The 9284-nt window shown below is 41.0% G+C and overlaps 1 long non-coding RNA gene across 2 annotated transcripts; it reads right to left on the minus strand.

The window, feature by feature from the left end:
- Positions 1 to 3555: 3555 nt before the first annotated feature.
- LOC115287922 lies at positions 3556 to 8683 on the minus strand. 2 transcript variants are annotated; one of them, XR_003906722.1, is made up of 3 exons: positions 8501 to 8683; positions 5229 to 5298; positions 3556 to 3847 (listed from the first exon to the last, which is right to left on the minus strand). It is a non-coding gene; the product is annotated as an uncharacterized LOC115287922 (long non-coding RNA). The 2 variants fall into 2 exon arrangements; XR_003906721.1 differs by lacking the exon at positions 8501 to 8683 and having other exon boundaries at positions 5229 to 5336.
- Between the last annotated feature and the right edge of the window lie 601 nt (positions 8684 to 9284).

Consider the following 9284-nt stretch of genomic DNA (forward strand, 5'->3'; position numbering starts at 1 on the left):
GGTGCTGGCCTGGCAGAAACATATTTTGAGAACTGAGCTGGGGAGTTAATTGGATGCTTCCTACATTGCTGTGATGTAATTTTTTTCTTCCATTTCCCTCAAAAATCTTCAGGAGAGTCCTTCTTATTCAATAATTTGTTCAAAAATCCTTATTTGGGGTAAATCACTGAAAGACCCTTAGTGTGGCAATGAGATTTGAAATAAGGAAATGGGATTCTAATGGAAAAGATGACAAAGCCATCCTGGAATTCAAGCGAATTGTGCAGAGGGTAAAACAGACTTCCATAGATTGTTAGACAGGAAATGCCGTGTTTAATGACCGTTCTCAGATCATATCACTTCAGCTGCGAACTCTCAGAAGACTTGTCTTTGGATTTAGGATGAAAGTCTCATGTCTTACCTGGCCCTGCATGGCCCCAAATCCCTGCAGACTTGATCACCTCCTGTCTTCCTCTGAGCCCCTTTTCTTTTATCATGTAAGTGTCAGCTCAGCAACACTGTGAAACCTTTTAAAATCCCCTATCTAAAATAAATCTCTGTATTATCTATCTGAAATCACCCTGTTTTTGTGTTGTCAGGCTTTCTTTGTTCCCTAAAAATTACCCTGTGTTTATTTGCATTTATTTTATACTCCTCTCACTGAAATGTAAACTCTAGAAGAGCAAACAATGTGTCTGCTTCAAAATCAATATTTGGAACTCTACATAGGACCAAGAAATTAATATTCATGGAATGAATGACTTTTTACCTAGCTCATGATGAATGCAATATTCCATCTGACGTATGTAGTTTATCCTCACTAATTACTTGCATGTGTCTGGCTAGCTTTTGATGGGCTATGCAGCCTACAATAGACAGAAGAGGTAAGCTTTGTGACTTCGACTGGGTTCTAGGGAAACAAGGAGTGTGTGAAGCATGGGAAGAAGGCACTGAGATTTGGCCGGATCTTCCAACACAAGACAGAAATTTGCTTCATAGGGAAGGAGACACCGAGCTTTTAAGGCAAGAGAAGTGATGATTTCATGATGTGACTTTATTTAAAGCAACACTATAAAAACTTTTGACCAGTATATTAACCCTTTTGATAGGTCACTTAATTTGATGGCTTGGCTTAAAATATATTAACCTGATAACATTTTGTCATTTAGGATTTCATCTCATTTTCACTTAAGATACTGAGAAAAAAAAGGAAATGTGATTTTAAAAAAACAGAAAAACTTACACATTATGGAGCTAACTCTATCGTTCCTTTTATGAATGAGAAAAATAAATTCTACATGGTTAGGGACTAGCCATAGCTGGTGAGTGACAGTTTTAGATGGTTGTTACATCTCCTGAAAGATGATCCAGTGGTTTCCCGGCTACACGAGGCCTCGAAGATCTCTGAAAACCAGAGCTCTATAGCTCTGAGGCCTTGTTATTCTCCATTACAAAACATATTCAATAACCTTCCAATTTTCCCTGCCCATTTACATTTTGAGAATCCGAGGCTTCAAACTGGTGCGTTGGCTACAGGGTTATAGATGGGAGTAAACATACAAAAATATGTTGGAAGATCTAGAAGGAAAATATGTCTATGTGCATGTGTGTGTTTCTTATTTTTGGTTTATTTATGCATGTATGAATGTGTGGATGGATGTTTGTTCATGATGGGTTGGGACATTTCTTTAGGCACAGGGGCAAGGTATTTGCTGACAGGGGTGAGGCAGACGCTGTATCTCAGCCTTGATTCTGGTAGACTATGGGTGCTGATTGGCCGGGTTTGATTCCCAGTTCCTCCACTTAGCGCCTTTGTTGGAGATGAGTTCACCTCTTTCAGTCTTAGCTTTTTCCTTTCTTTTTTTTATTTTGTAAGTTTATTTTTCAGAGAGAGAGCAAGCAAACAGGAGAAGCACAGACAGAGAAGGAGAGGGAGAATCCAAAGCAGGCTCAGCACCATTGGCACAGAACCTGATGTGGGGCTGGAACTCATAAACCCTGAGATCAAAGCCTGAGCAAAAATTAAGAGTCGGTCACTTAACTGACCCAGGCACCCCAGCTTTTTTCCTTTTATGTAGTGTACATAATAGTAATGCCTTCCTCACAGTGCTACTGGGGGGAGTCTATGTGTTAATGTGTCAGAGTTGAGTACAGTATCTGGAGATAGTATTGTGTCATCGAGTTGAGGTGTTAAGGTGTGTGTGGTTTGAGAATGGGCTTCCTCTCCAGCGATACCTGCTCAGGTCTTTGTCTCCTGATCTATCATCAAACCTCTGACGTTCATCTTTCCTATGACCCTGTCAAGCAATTTATGTCACAAAATAAAGACCCTAAAGGCAAATAACTGGACCCTTAGTGATAAACTGTGCTACTCACAGGTTAATAAGATGTAAGGTGTGTGTGTGTGTGTGTGCGCGTGCGCGCATGTGTGTGCATGTGTTTCTTTTTGGGACGGGATGGTTCACTTTCCTTCTACCATTCAAATAAAATTCTGCCCACTTCATCCACTTACTAGTTTAGTTTTGTCTTTTTCACTGAAAAAATATCAAAAGTTTAAATGCTTACAAACCAAAAGTAAAGCAATATTTTGCTAGTACAGTTATTTGGAATGTACAGAAAGAATAATAAACTGAATTAAAAGTTGTTATTAGGGATAATAAAGAGGGTGGCAATGTGTGGTAACTTCCAAAACATCTACTTGTGTAGATCAATTCAGAAGTCTATACATTCATTCACTTTTTAATGTTTATTTATTTTAGAGACAGAGTATGAGTGGGTGAGGGGCAGAGAGAGAGGGAGACACAGAATCTGAAGTGGGTCCAGGTTCTGAGCTGTCAAAACAGAGTCTGACATGAGGCTCGAACTCACAGACCATGAGATCATGACCTGAGCCAAAGTGGTCACTTAACTGACTGAGCCACCCAGGCACCCTCATTTATTTATGAATTCATTCAACATGTATGTATTAATAATATAACATGTGTCATTTTTTCTAGGCCATGAGACCAAAGCAAGGTAAAGTCCTTTCTCTCTCTCTGATTTTGGCCATGCAATTTTTGTCAGTCTCCTTAGGTCTGGCAGGATTGAATACTAAGCCAACTAAACTTCTCTCTTATATTATCTTTACAAAAACCAACTTCCATTTTTTACAATATATTTTTATGTTTTTATTTATTATTGAAGACAGAGAGAAACAAAACATGTTCGGGGAGCGGCAGAGAGAGGGAGACACAGAATCTGAAGCAGGCCAGGCTCCAGGCTCTGAGCTGTCAGCACAGAGCCCGATGCGGGGCTCAAACCCACAAACCATGAGATTATGACCTAAGCTGAAGTCAGCCACTTAACTGACTGAGCCACCCAGGTGCCCCTAGAAAAACCAACTTCCAAAGAGCTGATTGCTACACAGGTCTGACTTACAGAGATCCTGGCATTCTCCAGCCAAAAAGAAATGGCACTGCTGGCTTTGAAGTTGGGGCATATGGGGCTTGGCTGGGGAAGGCTGTTAACTCCCAAGAAAGGAAAAAACCAAAATTACTCCCTGTTACACTGCTTTTTCTAAGACTATGGGCCTCATGGTTACTCACTTGCACACCTTCATTTATTCATTGGCTCCTTCACCAATGTTGAGGAGGGAGTCACATATGTCAACTGTGCAATGCAATGCAGTAAGCACAATCAGAAGGCTGTGAAGGAAAGGAAGGGCTTCACTGAGGAAGAGTGTTCAGGAAAATGAGATACACTAAGGTGATGTTGGGTCTAATGTGGACACTCCATAATGTGAAATCACAGCCTCAGATTTCATTCATCTCGCAATCAGGAGAGGCCGGAACAGGCGCCATGGTTTACACAGCACCAAAAGATGGTAGCTCTGTAAGATAAGAAGAAAATGGCATTTGCTTATCAGAGATGAAAAACAAAACAAAACAAAATTGTCAGCTGAAGTGTGACAGCCCTGCTGTCTCCTGGAGTGACTTGGAAGGAGCATGAGAAGCTCCGGGGTTGGATCGCAGGAGAAAAAGCTCTCTGGGGACCATTACTGTGACTGTTTAGCCACAATAGTATCTTCTCTTTGTAAGATGCCAGTCCTCCACAGATGAGGAAGCAGAGGCCAGGGGACCTTACATGCTCAGCCCATGGCATGAGCCTAAGGAGCAGAGCTGTGAGCAGAACCCAGAACTCTCAGCCTCTGACTTCGTCCTGGTTTTCTCTTTGGCACGACATACCACAATAACTCAGTCTCAGTGCTGCCTCCATATTGCAGTGTCCACCACTGTGCTCTACTGGAGACTGTTCGACACAATCTGTGATTTAGGAGTTTTCTTCCTCTGTAAACAAGAGAGGTTTTCTGACCGAAGCCAAAGAGAACATTTTCCACGGACACTGAGATGGTACATTCTTGGCAGCCGATGTTTTAGCCTTGCTCCTATCTGTTCTATTTTTTATTTATGAAGCAATCTCAATGAACAACAGCAATGAAAGTTCCCCTGGGCAATGAATTATTGTCAAGATAGGGGGTACGGCTTTATCTCACATAGCTGAGGACACATGGTATTTACCAAGGTTCCTCGGCCTCTTATTTTAATGTTTAATTTCCTTTGAATTAACATTTAATTCTCTTCTCTGTCATGTATTTAGTTAGAGCAAGAAGGCCCAATGGCTCTCTTTCCTTCACAAGTTACTCGGCCACTCAATTGTTTCCCCCCACTCACAAATTCCATCACTTTAGTGATAGATTCCTTCAATTTTTTCAAGAGCAAGAATACATTGAGAGACTTTCTAAGATCTTTTGCTCAAGGGAAAAACTTATTCCTAAATAGGATCAAGTTGAGAAGCACATGAAGTATTATCACCAGACAAATAGGAGGCAACAAAAAAATAATGTGTGTGTGTTGTGTAAAGAGAATCATTTTCTTTTTATCATTATTTTTACTTTAGAGAGAGAGACAAAGTGTGAACCAGGGGAAAGGACAGAGAGAGAGGGAGAATCTTGAGCAGGCTCCACACTGACCGAAGCCTGGTGCAGGGCTCAATCCAATGACCCTGGATCATGATTTGAGCTGAAATCAAGAGTCAGCCACTCAACCAACTAAACCACCCAGTCACTGCAGAGAATCCTGTTCTTTTGGTTGCCTTCTGTTTGCTCCTGGGATATGCTCTGTGAGCGTGCTTGTTTACGCTAAGCAAAAACTCAACCCAATTTATAGTCATCAGTGGGGGAAGGAAGGGAGCATAAGGGGCTAGAAACTCACCTGCTAAGTGTGTCTGGGAACCATGCCTTTTCTGTGGTGGAAATCTCTCAACTCAGCAGTTAGTGAACAACTGCAGAAAATGGTGTGCACATGACCAAAGAGAAAATGTCTCAGATTAAAAGACAAGGAAGAGGCACCGGGGTGGCTCAGTCCATTAAGCGTCCAACTCTGGTTTAGGTCATAATCTCACAGTTTGTGAGTTCAAGCCCTACGTTGGGTTCTGTGCTGACAAAGTGGAGCCTGGAGCCTGATTCCAGTTATGCTTCTCTCTCTCTGCCCCTCCTCTGCTCTCTCTCTCTCTCTCTCTCTCTTTCTCTCTCTCAAAAATAAATAAACATTAAAAAAAGGAAGATTTATGGTTTTTATATGAACAATTATTCCCAATGTAAGGTGTAAGATCTTTCTTTTCTTTTCTTTTTTTTCTCATTCTTTTTTCCTTCCTTCCTTCCTTCCTTCCTTCCTTCCTTCCTTCCTTCCTTTCTTTCTTCCTTTCTTTCTTTCCTTCTTTCTTCTCTCTCTCACCCTCTTTTCCTCCCTCCCTCCCTCATTTTTTCTTTCTCTCTAAACTCAAATATGGAGAAACTCATAAACACTAAAAAAGGTATCAAGGGAAAAGCATATTTTAAATAATTTAAGCAGAAAATAAATAAAACATAACAATCTTTGATATATCATGATTGTAGAGCTATAAGTGTACTTTACTTCAGAGATGATGAAAACAATGAGGTTCTTCCACAAAGGGTGTGTCTGCAGGGTACCCTGAAGTCTAGAGAGGTGACAAACTTGGCTTAGCCAAGAGATGCATCCATCCATCTATATGATCATACTAGATAGATAGATACTATAAACCAACATATTATTTTTTTTAAGTTTATTTTGAAAGAGAAAGAGAGTGCTAGTGTGGAGGAGAGGCAGAGCAAGAAGGGGAAAGAGAGAATCCTAAGCAGGTTCTTCACTGTTAGTGCAGAGTCCCACGAGGGGCTTGAACTCAGGAACCGTGAGATCATGACCTGAGCTGAAATTAAGAGTCAGATGCTCAATTGACTGAACCACCCAGAGGCTCCTAAACCAACATATTATTAATATGCCATTCTAAATGGTTCAAAGCTAAGAACAGTTGAGTTAATCTTGTTTGGAAGACCCAATAAGTCCAAAAAAGCCCCAAAAGAAAGTTTGTGGAATCAAAATACTTTTCTGATTTACTGTGAGCATGGCACATCATTCGTCTGAATTTTAGGTTCCCAATCTGCTCAATGGAGATAATAATAGCTACCTTTCTGGCCTCACGGGTTCTTAAACTGAGCAATTGTGATTCAGTCACTGGCACACTGGCCACACTGTAAGATGTCAGCTTACAGTTAGTATAGAGAAGAAATAATGATTTTAAGAAAGGGAGTATACAATCTATGACATTTAACCGCCCGGTAGAACTATAGATTTGGAGAAAAAGGATACGTTTGAAGTTTCCTTGAACAAATGAGAGGTAGATGAGTTACCAGCGCCATCTCCCCAGAGTAAGAATGGAGGAGGAGAGGTTTGCAAGCAAATTAAGGTAATAGTTGCACATTGGTAGATTGAGTTTAAAGTACTGGGACATCTGGGACATCTGAGTGGAAATACATAGCAGAAGAATGGAAGTCAAAGTGTGTTGCTTGCAGTATATGTTCTGCAAGATCAAAAATACAAGAGTCATTATTTTAAAAGTGATGGTGGAAGTGGTGGCAATTTATGGAATGAATAAGAGAGAATATATGGAGCCTTGTCTCTTCATGTTGGCTACTCATCTGAATAACTTCAAGCGACATAAACCAGGAGTTTATTCAGATGTGTAGCCAACCTGTTAGTTTTTGACATTTTAGGTTCCTTGTGTAATTCTTACTCTTGACCTTGGAAATTTCCTTCATTTAGTTAGATTGGCCACTCCATGCTCATTGCCTCAAGAGACAGATGTGACTCAGAAATCAGACAAGGGAGCCCTGTATTTGTTGGCTTTTGAGACTCTGGAACATATTGATCCTGAGGAAAAAGAAAGCCCCTGGGACTCAGATAAGTAAGAGCACCAACACCTCTCCCCACTAGATCAACATACTTTGGGTTTCAGAAGCAAGCCTAGTCTTGAACAAGGACAATGCAGGTGGAAGGGGCCTTTGGAGAGCTTTCCACTGCCCTCTTCTGGTGGGAGGTAGAATTACAATTCCACTCACCCAGGAAGGGTAGAGGGCTTCCTAGAAACACCAGAACTGAGGACTCTTAAAGGCAGACACAGACACAGGGATGGTGCAGTTGCCATATCAATTCAGAATGGATGGCCAGGCCCTGGTGGGCTGGTGTATATCTCAAGTTCATTCGGACTACCTCAGTGACATCAACACACATCTAGGTAAAATTCTTGTTGTGGACAGAATGTATGTTGAAGTCCCAACTCCCATTGTGAGGTCATTTGGAGATGGAACTTTGGGGAGGCAGTTAGAGTTAGACTAGACAATGAGGACTAAGGAAGAGGCCCCAGGGCAGGAGTAGTGGCCTCATAAGGGAGAAATCTCTTCCCCATTCCTCTCGTGTGTATTCATGAGAGAACGTCATGCAAGACCGATTGATTCACTTAGGAAGCTGTCTGCAGCCCAGAAAGGAGGCCCAAACCAGACGTCAGCCATGTTGGCACTCTGATCAGACATCCAGCCTCTGGAAAGGTGAGAAATAAATTTCTGTTGTCTCAGTTGCTCAGCTAACAATGCTTTGCTAAGGCAGCCTGTGCAGACTGAAACAGCTGTCAAGCTACACCTAATCTTAAGGATAAAATGGAAAACCTTAAGCAACCAAAATCTTAAGCAAGCAATAAACCCCACCAGTTTATTTGTATAATGCATAACCTGTGCCTGGAATGGTTTTTCACATATTTCTTATAAAAACTTACTTATTTTTATACAAAACATATAAAGTAAATGCTATCTTTGTAATTTTTAAATTAATGTTTAAAAAAATTTTTTTTAATCTTTATTTCTTTTATTTTGAGAGACAGAGACAGAAAGTGAGCGGGGTAGGGGCAGAGAGAGAGGGAGACACAGAATCTGAAGCAGGCTCCAAGTCTGAACTGTCAGCATAGAGCCCGACATGGGGCTCGAATACATGGACTGTGAGATCGTGACCTGAGCCAAAGTCGGATGCTTAACTGACTGAGCCACCCAGGTGCCCCAATCTTTGTATATTTTTTTAATGAGTGCACACACACACACACACACACACACAGGTTAAATGATTCCTTAGGTACATACCTAGGGTATTTGCAACTGCAAATTCAGCTCAGATTTCCTTGCTCTGTAGTTGATACTTGCCCATGGTTCTCAAACTGACTATCCAAAGTGCCCCAGCATACCACAGTGAACTTTCAGGGTCATTGTGGGGTAGTTTAAATTTTTAAAGGAAACACAGTGATACTTTGAGCACCTTGGGTGGCTCAGTAGGTGAAGGTGACTGACTCTTGATTTTGACTCAGGTCATGACCTCACAGTCTCATAAGTTGGTTCTGTGCCAACAGGGTGTGGCCTGCTTAAGATTTTCTCTCTCTCCCTTGCTCTCTGCCTCTTCCCCACTCATGCTGTCTCTCTCTCAAAAATAAATCAATAAACTTAAAAAAATTGGAAAAAGGAAGAAACACCGATACTTGACATCTGCAAAGTTCCATGTGAACTACTTGGGCAAGGAAGTAGACATTTCAACTTTAGACTAAACTAGCTCTTGTTGACATAAAGCTGTGTTGTCATTATTTATTGCCATAAAAAGGAACACATGTAAATCCCTGGAAAACAGGATAAGAAGGTAGTACCACCTAGTCTGATTCCATGGTTTGAGAAGTTGTGCAGTGCCCAGCAGGCAGGCACACTTGTCCTAATAGTAATTGTGGTTTGAACAAATCAAATAACATTTCTTTTAATTTTTTCTAGCAGCTAAAATTTATAGGGGTATAAATATTTATCAATGTTTTAAGACACAGCTACTTAAATGGAAATGTTAGGTGATTCTTTTGACCTTGGAAGGCAGTGGAAAAGGTACTGAGAC

The sequence above is a fragment of the Suricata suricatta genome, chromosome 3, assembly GCF_006229205.1.
Source record: "Suricata suricatta isolate VVHF042 chromosome 3, meerkat_22Aug2017_6uvM2_HiC, whole genome shotgun sequence".
Lineage (NCBI taxonomy): Eukaryota > Metazoa > Chordata > Mammalia > Carnivora > Herpestidae > Suricata > Suricata suricatta.